The sequence below is a fragment of the Perca fluviatilis genome, chromosome 14 (assembly GCF_010015445.1).
Source record: "Perca fluviatilis chromosome 14, GENO_Pfluv_1.0, whole genome shotgun sequence".
NCBI lineage: Eukaryota > Metazoa > Chordata > Actinopteri > Perciformes > Percidae > Perca > Perca fluviatilis.
The window spans coordinates 5,281,310-5,296,514 of NC_053125.1; the positions used below are offsets into that span (position 1 = coordinate 5,281,310).

The 15,205-nt window shown below is 41.1% G+C and overlaps 1 pseudogene; it reads right to left on the bottom strand.

The window, feature by feature from the left end:
* The window catches only part of LOC120573312, a 28,222-nt pseudogene extending 14,747 nt beyond the window's left edge, over positions 1–13,475 (bottom strand).
* Between the last annotated feature and the right edge of the window lie 1,730 nt (positions 13,476–15,205).

Here is a 15,205-nt window from a genome sequence, read left to right on the forward strand (position 1 = left end):
TGTTTTAAAAATGTGTTTTTTGGCAAGTGACCATGGTATAAGCGGGTTAATGCCCTTCGAGGTGTCCATTGTCAGGTATTAATGGACTTCGGCGGAGGCTGCGTGTCGGACGGTTCACGCCTCGCCGTCGTCCATTATTACCTGACAATGGACACCTCGTCGGGCATTAACCCTTACATAACAGACCGCTGCTAAGGATAACACACCGTTGCCATGCATAGCAGAGCGTTGCCATGGACACAGTTCTGTTCACTCTGGAGCTATCAATCAATCCGCTGAAAGAAGTCCGGATAATGCATCAGCTGTGGCAAAAAAGTATATGTTTTAAATGTGTAACACCACTTGAGCCACAGTGAAACGTTTTTTCGTGTATATTGTTGAAATGACAGTAAAACACACTTGTTGAGTTGATCGCCTCACTGTCTGTCTGTAAAGGGTAGGCGTGGCTTGGGAGTAGACGCTAAAGCAGCGAAGCAAGTGCATTCTGGGATTTGGTGTCTTTCATCCACATGAGCCAAAAACATATTTTCTGGCTTTTCTCGGCCTAGAAGCCACCAATTTCTAAAAAAATTTCACATTTCTACTACATAAGTGACCCAAATTAAATATATATATTCATCTTTCCAACGGTGAAATATTCCTTTAAATTCAGCGACTATCACAGTTTTGTAATATCAGATAATGCCGCGGCCTCCCTCAACCTCTACTTACAAACAAACTAATCCCCTTAAACAGTGGAGGTTCAACTCCACATTACAAGCAGAGGATTACTACAAGCAGAACCATCGCAACCCTGACCGACACCCTCCAAGCTTTAGTCCTCAAACAAAAGAAATGTATCTTCATATTATATAACTTTCTTTATGGTCAGCCACTGTGAAAACCTCTCACTACCGTGAAACCTCTCACCTTAATAAAAACTGCATTAGAGGGCCATCTGAACATGAAATTAACAGACCAATAATGAGACTAACATTTACAGTATACTGTATGTTCTGGTCTTGTCCTAAATTAGTGGCCTTTGAAAGAGTGCTTTTGACACAATAAGCAGAGCCTACGGCCTGACTATTCCTCCCAGTTCATTATCAGTCATTTTTGCCCTAAGTGTGTGTGTGTGTGTGTGTGTGTGTGTGTGTGTGTGTGTGTGTGTGTGTGTGTGTGTGTGTGTGTGTGTGTGTGTGTGTTATTACTGACATTATGGTTTGTGGTTGGAGAGACATGAGGGGCACTGACAATGATGTCTTATATGTCACTGCCAGTTACCACTGTAACCTATTTCATAATACTGTATTGTGAACCTGCTTTCATCCTTATTTTTACTACTTTAATTTCTTTCAGTGATTACACTTCAACAACATACAGTTTTACAGTTTTACGAACTTTAAGTTAAACTTTTGCTAAGCTTTTCTTTTCCTTTTTATGTTTTTTGGTTAAATTATTATGTATGTCTGAAAAAGCTTATGGGGGGTTGTTTGGCTTGAGGTCAAGGTGCAAATCAGCCTAGGGCGAACTTACTCAGAACCATCACTTCAAGGCTGTTTGACTCCCTGTGGTCTGTCCATGGAGAATAACACAGATGTTCGTAGAGGCGAATCTGTTCTTCCCAGCCGACCGTGTTGAACTGAAAGCGCAGTGGGCGCATAGTTACAAAAATTCAGAGGTGCACGACCATGCGCCGCGATCGCTTGCGGGGCTTTCGCGCTGGAAATGACATCCGTGGGGACGTCATTACCTACCATACACCTAGCTTTACACTCCCTTAGTTTCATTGCTTTGAGTCATTCACTTTAACAGCTCAACTGCTTTAATAACACTCCAAACTAAATCAAAAAAATTTAGTTTTTTTATATTTACAGGTAATACTGTGTTTTCTGAGATGCAGCTGTGTGAGATCACATCAGATAACATTTCCTAATAATGGGTTGAAAGTCAGAGTCTTACCGCCACAACGAAGGAGTGCAGGCCGTGGCACACCTGGTCAGGCGTGTAGAGCTGAGCGAACACCACAGCGTGGGTCGCAGTCTTACCCATGTTCCCCACCCAGAACTTGGCGGCCTCAATGTCCGGAGAGTTGATCACAAACTCCTACAGAGTAGAAAGGTAAACGTAGAAATTAGTCCAAATTCCCCTAACATATTCCTGTGAAATCCTGTGTGTGTGGAGCCTTCAGCCCACCGCTGTGGTCCTGCTCGTAACCCACTGCTACTTCTATTATTGATTGTTCTACTATCTTTAATGTTACTATAATGCCACTGGTCATCGTCCCATGCTATTATACCCACACAAAAAAAATTGAAATGACCAGTAAACAGCAACATTTTCCAGGAAATATTTTATCAGATAAGTTGAAGACCAAAATGTTAATAAAGTAAGCACAAGTGAACCAGTGTGTGCAGGATTTTTCGATTCTTTCCTGTCAATAACACTGTCTAATGCTGTGTGTGCAAACTTTGTGTTCTGACCTGGGTGGAGGGGTCATATGTTGCTGTGGTCCTCAGGGCTCTGGTGTTGCTGCCGTGGCTCAGCTCAGTCAGTCCAAAGCATCCAAAGGTCTACAAACAGATGAATGCAAATGCAAATTCAGGGTTCATGGCGATGGAGATGTACATGCATATCACAATTGAGTAAGAAATATACAAATATTTGTCATATATATACAAACAAATATATGACCAACTGTGTATGCCTCATATTTTGGAATTTGGGGGAAAATAACTAAATATTGTGAATATAAGAATCCAAAGAGAGCTGTTTGGCTCACTGTGAACATCAGTCAGCACCTGTATCTTATAAATCTATAGGTGCAACATGGTGGACATCATTGTTGAACCTCCCCGCAATGCATTGTCCTGTTAGACGGCCACAAATAAAGCAATGACACAACTTTAAGGTGAAGTTATTGGCAGCCTAAAGTGTTGAACTCTTACTGTCATGTCTTCAGTGTTTTCAACATGTTTGCTGTGTCTCCCTGATCCTGAGTTGGCAATAGCCTCTCCAAATGTCTGAAAAACAAGATGTTTTTAGCATCTGTTACTGGGATGAGACAATGAATGAAAGGGAAAAAAGTCAAGCAATGCTAGCGGCCATTTGGGGCTGTAATACTGATGACACAACAATAAATAAAAGTATTAGACGGATAAAGAAATGGAGAGACAACTATCCATAAAGTTAAGAGTCTCCAGTTGCTAGCAGCTCTGTGACGCTGTACTTTAAGTGGTGCTTTGAGCTAAATGCTAACATGGTGATGTTTAGTAAGCAATTTCTCCATGTTCAGAATCGTAGTATTCAGTTTGGTGTGTTGCTAGACTTGCAAATTTGCTGAATGTCATTAGTTTTGAACAGATTTACATTTTTAGAATGATAGTGGCACTAGATGAAAAGATATAAATCACATCATGTGGGAACCATGAATGTCTGTAGCAAATGTAATAGCAATATTTCAATCATGTCGTTGCAATATTTCCATCTTGAAACAAAGTGATCTACACTGCCATCCGTAGAGCTACGCTGCTAGCATAGCTAAAAGCTACTGTAACAGTGACATGGGTTATTTTAAAAATGACCAGTTTCGTTATTTAGGTTGGAGGGTTAGTTGCATGTTGAAGAATAGTATTAGGTCAAGTACAGGCACTGGAAAGTTACATAGTCAATGTGGAAGGTCAACACTGTGAGATTATCAATGAAGGAAGTAAATATAATGCATGTCATTGCTGCCTCTAAGTACATCACATTATAGTATGTATTTCCTTCAACCTTTTTGAAATTTGATACTCATATTCAATTATGTTTAATTTTGCACACCTCTTACACCAATTCACACTTACCTGTTTGTTAAGAATGTACTTGCCCACCAAGGCACAGTCATACATCATCAGGCAACCATTGAGAGTCACAGCCTTCCAGGGGTTAGCCATTACCTCTTCTTTTGTCAGGAAGTTGTAGCGGATGAGCTGCTTTAACCTGTGATTTTTTTTATCTGAAGTTTTATTTTCTTTATGTACTGTACATATATAGATAAGGATATGAAACAGAATATTACTGGTGGAAAATAACTTTCTGTTATGTTGATACCTGAAGAAGGTCAGCTCTCTCATTTTCTCGAGAGGGACGTCTTCACCGGGCCGACGTGCAAACAGAGGGTCATTCTCAAGTGCCTTGAACACTTGTAGCTGTAGCACAGAGAAGAACACAAAATGTTCAAGATATGAAGAGAAACATGCTTTGTCCAAGGTCAAGAATGAATTCTGAACCCCAGATTTTAAGGCCGACATGGACGAAATCTTGAATATATGGAATTAAAGTCTGAATATATGGAATAAAAGTCTGAATATATGGAATGAAATAAATGTTTTGTTGAAAGTATAGTTTTGCCATGGCTAACAGCAATACTATTCAGCTGCCTAAATATACAATGTTTGCAATTGGACAATATTACATAGTGCGTAACTATCACACTTTCAGAGTACACAGTCATTTGACAAGATTTTGTGTGCAATCTTTGTTTAAAACATTAAACAACTTTTACTGATAAATACATAGAGTGCAGGCATTCTATGATCTATATATTATATTAATGTCAATTAAGTACCCATACATGCTACAACTGTATGTAGTATTGCAATTGAATTAAAATATATAATGTGTATGAATGTGAAATTTTGCACAAATGACACATGTGTTTGAGAGACACTCCCATTGATAAATGGTTGTCAATTGTCCCACACCTGGGGACACAGAATGGGAGGAGCAGTTGTGTTTATTGTTGAAAATACTCTTTATGAAGGTCCAGAGGGACCGAAACATTAGTTTTCTAATAGACCCAAAGTATACTATACTTAAACACTAATTATCAATGATAAAGAATTCCCAACTTTATGTTCGGAGACTTTTATTTTGAAATACAGCGGGATTATTTCCGCCTCATTCGCTCACTGTGCAGGGCCAGCTATGGGGCGTGCATAGTTTTGATGCAGTTTTCTGGTTGAACAACATGTTTCCTCGCAACGGTGTGAAACATTGTGAAACAGTGCGCAACGTGCTTTGAGTTATGTTTTCTATCATTTGGTGGGTGTGTCTCTCATTTATTGGCTATGTCACAGGTGATACCCAATTAGCAGAGACGTGTCTGTAAACCCGTGGTAATAAACAGGCAGAGCGCTTGCACACTTGTTCAACACACTCGTTTGTTTTAAAAATGTGTTGCTACGTTTTGTCAGGGCTGAAAGTGGCCCCCAGTTTCCACTCATTCTGTTTTTCTGTGCAGAAATTCCTGATGGTAAGTAATAATTCTATGTAGCACAATAACGAGATTCTCTGTATTTCATGATGTTACCCTCACAAAGTAGATTTTCTTCTGACTGCAGACACATTTGTTGTTGGCCACAGCACTGGAGATGGCCTCAGCCACGGACTTCAGCACCTGGTTGTGTCGCCAGCGGTAATGGCCCTCTCCCAGGGCTGTTGGGCAGCTGCTAAGAATGTGCTCCAGTGTACCCCTTCTGGGGCAAAGAGGACGCGTTGGAAACTCACTTTGGGTAGCACGTCGTAGACAGCTTGGACCATGAACTTGAAGCGCTATGGTTCTGCCTGCCAGATGTCATTCCAGGTCAGCTTCCTCTCCAGCACTCCTTTCCAACTTGTCCACGCTCCTGCTGCCACAGGCTTACCATCGTGCTGGTCCTCACCTCCTCAATACCTGCCTGCACCTCCTCCAGGACTAGATGATGTTTGTCTTTTCCATGGGCCTTGTCATATCGTAGCTGTGAGATGGCTCCCAACCCAGCACGCACGGTTGCCACTGTTCCAATCAGAGCTTTGTGTCTCAGCCAAGATCCAGCTCCAGACCATCTTGAGCTTTCCACTTCTTGTCTGTCCGCACCATGATGCCCGCTGATGCCACTCTGGAGTCACTGGAGTCGCGATAGACTAGTGCCTCTCTTGTGCGTGACACCCTGAACTCCTCCACCAGGCCGCTAATGGGGAGCTGGAGTTTGTTGCTCCTGCCATACAGCGCTGCGCTGATGAGACTAAATGGCAGACCCAGCCATCTCCGGAGGTAGCAGCTGATCGTCCTTGCCTGGGTCTCTACTGTATACATAGTCACCTCATACACCACAAGAGGCCAGAGGATACAGGGCAGGATGCCATGCTGTTACAGCCAAGCCTTGAACCTGCCAGACAGGCCAGACTTGTCTACTGTGGACAACCACGCTTCAAGCTTCTGAGCTTCTGAGCTTCGAGATTTCAGTTTGGATTGACACTGCGTCCCTGAGGCTACAGTCCAAGACATTGCCTAGTCTGGTGACTGGTTTCTCAGCAATAAATGGTATTGCAGTGCCATCCACAAAGAAGAGGAACTTGTCCACCACCTTCCATCTCTTCATGACCATGGACCTCGATTTAGTCGGTTTGCAAATCATTCTAGCCCAGGAGATTAGCTTCACCAGGCCCTGAAGGATCCATCTACCGCCAGGCACTGATGTAGTGGTGACTAGGCCGGTTACCGGTTTTAAGGTATACCACGGTATGAAAAAGTCACGGTTTCAAAACCACTGAAATATTTCATAATACCGTTCCTGCGGCATGAGCTGTTATTTATGAGTCATTGCGGACAGAAAGTGCCGGTCAGAAATCCCTCTGCATGCCAGTGTGCAGCATAGAGATCCCCCTCCTGTTGTTGGTGAGCGTGTCACAGTTGTCAGGTTGCATCTCAGCATGGTAAGAAAATATTGTATAGGGACAGTAGAAGTGGATAGGTTATTCAGATTGATTAAGGTAGCGGTCTCAGTGTGCAAGGTGGTTTTGTGCATTCTCTTAACAGTGTGGAAGGCAGGCAAGGCAAGGCAGCTTTATTTGTATAGCACATTTCAGCAACAGGGCAATTCAAAGTGCTTTACATAAAACATTAAAGAGCAGTTAGAAAACAACTAAAAACAATTAAAAGACAAGAATAAGATTGATAGTGCAGTATAAGAATACAAGTTACAGTGCAGTATAAGAAATTAAAGTTAATAAAATAGGTTATTTAAAGAAAAGCAACATCAAAAAGATAGGTCTTTAGCTTAGACTTAAAAGAACTGAGGGTTGCAGCGGACCTGCAGTTTTCTGGGAGTTTGTTCCAGATATGTGGAGCATAAAAACTGAACGCTGCTTGCTCCTGTTTAGTTCTGACTCTGGGGATAACAAGTAGACCTGTCCCAGACGACCTGAGAGGTCTGGGTGGCTCATAGTGTAGTAACAGATCAGAAATGTATTTTGGCCCTAAACCGTTTAGTGATTTGTAAACCATTAAAAGGATTTTGAAATCATTTCTTTGAGGCACTGGAAGCCATTGTAGAGACTTCAGAACTGGAGTGATGTGATCCACTCTCCTGGTTTTAGTGAGGACTCGGGCAGCAGCGTTCTGAATAAGCTGCAGCTGTCTGATTGGTTTTTTAGGGAGACCTGTAAAGACACCGTTACAGTAGTCAATTCATTGGAAGTGGAAGTCTCATTGCTTTTACGTAAATAAAGTTCTGAAAAAATCTACTATGTACTCCTAGCTCTCGATGTAGACATACCTGTCAAGTATCCCGTTTTGGCCGGGAAAGTCTTGTATTTTACCCTTCTTTCCCGCCGTCCTCCTGTATTAGTATTTTCCCGTAAATCTATTTTAACCTGCGTTATTAAAAAATATTAATACCCCGGGCCCGTGCGGAGAAAAAAAAAAAAAAAAAACATTCCCAATCTGAGCTCTGTCACTAGCCTCGCGATAACTGCCACGTGCAGTAGCCTACTACAGATACTGTAGATGGCAGTTGTTGCGAGGTTAGTGTGTGAGGTCAGATGATGAGTGACAACGCGGGGGAAAAAAGAAGAAAAAAAACAGAGACGGATGATGGACGCTACGACAGAGACGGTGCGCTGCCAAAACGTATGAAGGCTTTACTATGCATAGCAATGCAAGTTGAGAAAGGGTGTTTAGCATGGTACGAAAGATTGTTACAGAGAATAGGATGACGTTAGACAACAGAACTGTTTGCGCTCTACTCTCATGTAAAATCAACCACTCTGGCCCAGCCCACTAATACACTCCTTCCAAAACAGTCTTAAAGAATGCAAAGTCTGCAACAAATTTGTACAATAACTCACTAAAGAAAAGTTATGTGAAATTAAAAGAAAAACTGTAAAAGAAAAGCAATATGAAATGAAAAGAATGTGTGGAATGAAAATAAAATGTAAATGTAAAGACAAGCAATGTTATAAATTGTAAATGTTTTCAGCATTCTGCATCAAGTGGTGATTTTAGCTTTCTTTTACACCTGTCTTAAAATGTAAGGGATACTGGAGCTTGGTTGGGGTGGTGGGACTGCTCGAGGTGGGCACCGGAAAATTTCCCTTATTTTCAAATCCAAAACTTGACAGGTATGGATGTAGATGCTGTGATGGTTGACAGTGTTTCCTCTAGAATTGTTTTCAGCAGCGGGGGTGGGGGTGTTGAACGTCAAAAAGTAACGTTACCTGAAACCAGCGTGTAGATTCTTTTCAGCATCTCACATCACACTTTCAGTCACTATGACCACTACTACTACGGTCAGAAACATTGATTGTGCCAAAATATGAACAATAACGTTGCTGTCAATGGGCTTAGCTGCTAATATTAGCTACCGACAGTTACCTTAAAATTAATTTAATTTAATTTACCTCCAGGATTTCTGTATATACCCTGTGTACAGAGAGAGCATGTGTATGTGTATACACAAAGTAAACCCACACACACACTCTCTCTCTCTCTCTCTACATATGTGTATGTGTGCATATACATTGAGAAAAATGTAATCGTAGAATTATTTATATTATTCATAGGTCATCCATGAAGGCTTTGATGGGGGGGGCTGTTGTTTAAATTTGATACAAAGTAAAGCTCATTACGTCCTAATAATAAACTAATTACAACATAATTTAGGTGTATGGTGTCTAATTAGGGTATAACTGTTTATTTCCTCACTGGTTTAGACCACATTATTTCCAAATTGGTCTAATTTGATACAAAGTATGTCTTATTAGGGCCCGAGCGCCGACAGCGGCGAAGGCCCTATTGAAACTGAAGGAATTATTAGGGCCCGAGCGCCGACAGTGGCGAAGGCCCTATTGAAACTGAAGGAATTATTATTATTCTTTCTTTCTTTCTTTCTTTCTTTCTTTCTTTCTTTCTTTCTTTCTTTCTTTCTTCTATTATTTTCCCGTCAAATGAATTGGCTTTTTGAGGGGCTTAATATATTCAAAAACTCACCAAATTTGGCAGTCGCATCAAGTCTGGTGAAAATTTACGTATTTTAAGGGTTTCGGGAATGGGCGCGCAAAATGGCTTCCGCTACAGAAAGTTAAGAAAATTGAGCCCCTGCAGTGCGTTTAACGTAGACTCACAAAACTTGGTACACATATGTAACATGTCAAGATGTACAAAAAACGTCATTACAGCCATACCCTAAACCCAACAGGAAGTCCGCCATTTTGATCTCAAAGTTCGAAATTGCGATTTTGGCCCAAACTTTTCGTCATAGGGCGTGGCCGTGGCGGGGCGGCCATTTTGTGCGTTTCGCCGCCGAAACAGGAAGTGGGTGTAACTCGAGTGTACGTTGTCCGATTACCTCAAAACTTTTCAGGATTCATAAGAGTCCAACCCTGAGGACAAATAACGGCCGATATTTACTTAAAGTCATAGCGCCCCCTAGTGGCAACAGGAAGTAGGCCTAAAAGTCAAGGTGCTATACTTTAACGAACTCCTCCTAGAGATTTCATCCGATGGACTTCAAACTTGGTCTGGACCATCCCAACACCTTAACGATGAAAAGTTATTAAAAGAAAAACTTTTCGTCAGACGGTGTGGGCGTGGCGTGGCGGCCATTTTGAGTGTTTAGCGATGAAGAAAGAAGTTGTTGTAACTTGAGTGTACGTTGTCGTATCTGCCCAAAATTTCTCAAGATTGACAAGGGTCCAGGCCTGAGGACACCTACAGGCCAAAATTGACTTTTGGTCATAGCGTCCCCCGCTGGCAACATGAAATGCGCCTTATATGACAAACATCATCCGATTTGCATGAAACTTAGAATGTGTGGTCTACGTGTGATACTGAACCGGCCCCTATAATATGGCCACGCCCACTTACTCAGGCCACGCCCCCTTTCATAACATTTGAACCGTTTAAGGTAGAGTCTTGTGTGAGGTGTCATTGAACTCAGCAGAGAGTTCCTTCTTTATTGGTGATGGTTTGGCCCGCCCCCTATGCATAAGCCACGCCCCCTTTCATAACATTTGAACCGTTTAAGGTATACCCTTGTGTGAGGTATCATTGAACTCAGCAGAGACTTCCTTCTTCATTGGTGATGGTTTGATCCGCCCCCTATGCATTAGCCACGCCCCTTTTCACAGCTAATGAACCGTATGACGTAAAGTCTTGTGTGAGGTATCGTTGAACTCGGCGGGGAGTTCCCTTTTCATTGGTGACAATTTGCGGCGTCTGAATGCCGCGCAAATGCACGGTCGCAAGGAGCGGAGTCCGCCGGTAACCCCGACGCGCACCGAGGCGCGAGGGCCCGTCCATCGCTGTCCATTACATCTGTAATTAATGTACTGTAAAATAAAGTGAGACCAAATAAACTACGATGTTCAACTGTAACTGGAAAATGAGTGATTCTTTTTTTTTTTTTTTTTTTAAATCAAACTATTTGTTTTTAAGGATGGCAGGAGCACCTTGATTACAGCGCATATCACATCCAGCCTTGGGATCTTTGCTGCATGTCATAACCCCCTCTCTCTCTCCCCCCATTTTCAGTCTGCCTCTGGAAAAATGCCACAAAAACAAAAAACAAGTGACACTTTGAAAAGAAATATCTAAATACAGAGAGCATTTGATGCTGGCAGCTACCTTAAATGCAATGATTTCCTCTCCGTCTAAGAAGCAGAGCATGTCCTTCCAGTTGAAAGAGGCTTTGTTCCTGTAGATATCCAGCGGGCCACTGGGAAAGTCAGCCACTTTATCAGCCATCTTGTGTTCAGACTGAAGGAGTTCACCGAGCAGGGAAATAAGGCACTTTGCTCTTTCTGAGTAAAGAAGAAACAAGGGAGGAACATAAATGAAACCAGTGGTGAAAGAAGTATTGAGATAATTTAGTTAAATGTTCCATATCATCCTTATTTTCAGGTTCATACTTGTATTTTAGGTTTCTACTAGAACATTTATACATGCTTTAATGTTCAAAAAACACATTATTTTTCTCATACGGTCTGTCTGAATTTTCCTGTTGTGACATCACAACCGTACAGAAGTCCTTAAAGGAATACGCCACCGTTTGTTGAAATAGGGCTTATCACGGTCTACCCTGGCTGTAGATAGGTGGGCCAACGCATTTTTTGTCTCAGTGCAAGTAATTACGTAGTTTTTTTTACTTTTGTTGGCTCACTTTTACTCACAACATGCTAACCAGCAACATAGGATTCCATTCACTATGCTAAGCTAACTAGCGGTGGCGCTGCCGGTGTTGCACCAGACCAAAACCATGCATGCACAAAAAATGCGTTGGCCCACCTATCTACAGCTAGGGGAGACCGTGATAAGCCCTATTTCAACAAACAGTGGCGTATCCCTTTAAGGCTCGTTTAAAGGCAACTTTTCTGAATACAGGCTGTTATATTTCTTTGGGGATTTTGATACTTTCACAGAATTTTTATAGCACCATTATCTACTTTTTAACCGAAAAAGACATGGAAATCTCACTTTGTAGAATACGGGACCTTTAAGTAAAAGGAAAAGTACTATACTGAAAAGTATAGAATGTGGTCTAGACCTACTCTATCTGTAAAGTGTGCTGAGAAAACTTTTGATTCTATAAAAAATTAAATTGAATTGAATGTGCCCATGTTTTGATTATTATAGCAGAGATGATAAAACTATCCAGCAGAGTTAACTGAAGATCTAGTTATCTATCTAAACAATAGTGTGTAAAAATAACATTCTCATCTGACACAGCCTTTTTTTTCAATCGCAGCAAACAGAGCAGAGTTCAAGGTTCCATCCGGACCTCTGTGTACCTGCAGGTACAGAGCGGTCTCTTATACTGGAAGATGGCCATGAAGATTTTACATTTTTGGTAAATCATTAAAGCTGTTTGAAACCCACTTTGATTTGATTTGATTTATTGGGATCTCCATTAGCTGGGGCCATAGCCACAGCTATTCTTCCTTGAGTCCACCCAAAATGTGTGCAGCTATACATTGCTGTGCATAATTACATAAAAAAAAAACACCAAACAAAACAACATTCTATACATCATGGAAAGAAAAACAACCAAAATAATGACAAGACATTACACCATTCAACACAACACAGGACCTAGTTTAAATTATTCACAGAATGTAGATATGAGAATATGACATTAATCACTGATAGTCAGACCAAACAAAAGCACACATAAAACCCTTAATGAGACTGGCAAATTTAACAATTTGCAGAGAACTGCTCTGCTAGGATATGTTCTTCAAGTAATATTACTTTAAGATTTGTGAAAGTTGATTCTCTTTAAACACAGTTTCATATTGGTGACATTGTGAAAATGCAAAACAGCAGTGCTGCAGATTTACTGTGTTATATGGTCCATATCCTATCTTCTACTGGCTTGACCTCTGTGATTTGATTCTGAAAGCAGTTACAAGATCTCGGAGAACAAAGCGACCCAAAACACGGTTCAGTTCACAATGTTCTAAAGGTTCAGAGAGACTCAAGAATCTATACATTTTCTAACAATTCACTCCATTTACTTACCACTAGATAAGAAAAGGGTCAAGAGGAAATGAGAATTGAGTCAAGGTTGGTTTACAGATAAATCTTCAACAAGGAAAACAGTGAAACAATTTGATACAAATGTTTGATACCAATGAAAACGATGAGAGAGGCTTTGTTCAGAGTTTTTACCGAATGGAATGTGACCGACAAACACAGTTTTACATTCAATGTGGAAGTCAGTCTCTCCTTTACATTTCTTAATTCCATGAACATCTCTTCTTTCTCACAAAAAAATTAGAAAAGATATTTTTGTATTCCTTTTTGAAAAATATCTTCATAGTTGGGTTAGTTGATTGGTTAATTAACTCAAACAAAAATTGTTTAAAAAAAATAAAATCAATGCTTCTGCCAATTTTACTGTCCTCACCTTGGCCAACGCCGTAACTGAGGCCTGTGTTAGAGGTACCATAGTCTGGATCAACAGAGGTACATTTCCAGGATAACTGACTGGAATCTCCCTTTATTGCATTTAAAAATAAGAGAATAAAGTTTTCACAAATCTCAAAGTGGCTTTTAGAACGCTTTAATGCTTAACCTAAAATGTCGCTATTATTGTGTAGTTGTGTCTTACCTTATATGTGAGCTTCCCCTGTTGATATCGCTGTCTCTCTTCTTCTGTGGTCAAAAATGACCTGAGTACAGATGCTGCTTCTCCTTTAAGGAGAGAGAGAGAGAGAAAGAGAGAGAGAGAGAGAGAGAGAGAGAGTGTGTAACAGGAAAAGTTAATATCTTACAACTTGTCTACATTGAGCAGCTACAACAACATCTTGGTCAGAGACTTACCAACAGCACTGGGGTGTGACTCTGTCATCTCTTTTCTTCTACAAGGATTCTCTTCTCTTTTAAAAAACGTGTTAAATTAAAATTTTTTTTTTTTCCCAAGTACTATACTTAAGTACAAATGTTGAGGTACTTGTACTTTACTTGGACTTTCACCCAGGAGACCGGGGTTCGCGTCCCGTGTTTGGCGATTTTCAGCATGTGTTTTTTTTTGTTAGGACGTTTGCGTTATTATGTTTATTGGTGGCGTTTTTGCGACTTTGTAGTGTTTTTTTGTTAAGCCTTCCCCAATGTTTCTTCCCTAAACCCAACCGTTTATTAGTGTGTTTTTGTGACTTTCTTGTGTTACTAAAGCCTTTCCCTGCATTATTTTTCTAAACCCAACCATATCTATGTTTTTGTGTGTGATGCTGTTCTCGCGATAACACACAACGTGGTGACGCGAGCTGCGTGCATATAAAACGCACCGGTCCCCATTACTTCAATTGGAGCGCTCCGCGTATGTTATGCACGTAGAATTTCACTTTCGCGTACACATTGCACGTATTTCACAGGTAGAAACCCGTGTTATTTGTACGCCTTCGAGTGAGACCGGGTTGGGATTTCTCTACATTTATGTACATTTTCCTGATGATACTTACATACTTTAACTCTTTTCAATGCAGGACTTTTACTTAAGTAATGCATCTGAATATAGGCTTTATTGTGTGTATTACAAAGAAATATACACAATTGCAGAAAGTCCATGTCCACAGAGACATCTGTCAACAGCACCACATCCACCTCAGTGAGAGAGCCGTGGAGCCTCAGGGACAAAGCCCTAGGCTGAGGTACATCCACACCTGCAGAGCCGGTCCGAGGCATAAGCGAACTAAGCGGCTGCTTGGGGCCCCCTGGGGGCCAACCGAGTGTTGTTTTTCTCTCTTAACATTCGCCGACGGTCCCATCTGGGCTCCCTTAGTTCCGAAAGGGGCCCAGCCCTCCCCCCGCGCGTTTGCCATAGTGATACACAAACAACATGGCAGCGACAGCGGCTAACATTAGTTATTTTCTTAACTACTCGTTTCATTACTTACTTAACCGTAATATCCGCCAAAATGACTCAACACATCTACTAGCTAAAAGCCACTGATACGACCGAGCTGTGACAGAGGTCTGTAGCGGCTTACAACAACTAGCAATCGCCACTCTGTAGCACGGAGCTCCTCTTCGACGTTTGTTTTTACCGCTAGTTACTACAAAGGAGCTTGCTACAGGTATGCTACACTCATGAGACCATGGCATGTTAATGTACATTACTCAGCAACAGGTGAAAATAGGGGCAAGGTTGCGCGACTAAAGTTAAAATGAATTGAACTTTTACTGAGGAACAGAAGTGAATTACTTGTATGTGTGAAAACAGCTTTATCTCACGCATCCGTTTAGTGGTTGTTGAATATATAACTATTACTATAATAATAATACTATAATTATTATATAATTTGTTTTCACACATTTTTTCACTCTTTCACAGAGGGCGCCCCTCCAATACAATGATAGGGAAAACACACAATATTTACATAAAATTGGCATGAATAATCATAATGGTATGTGTGTGTGTGTGTG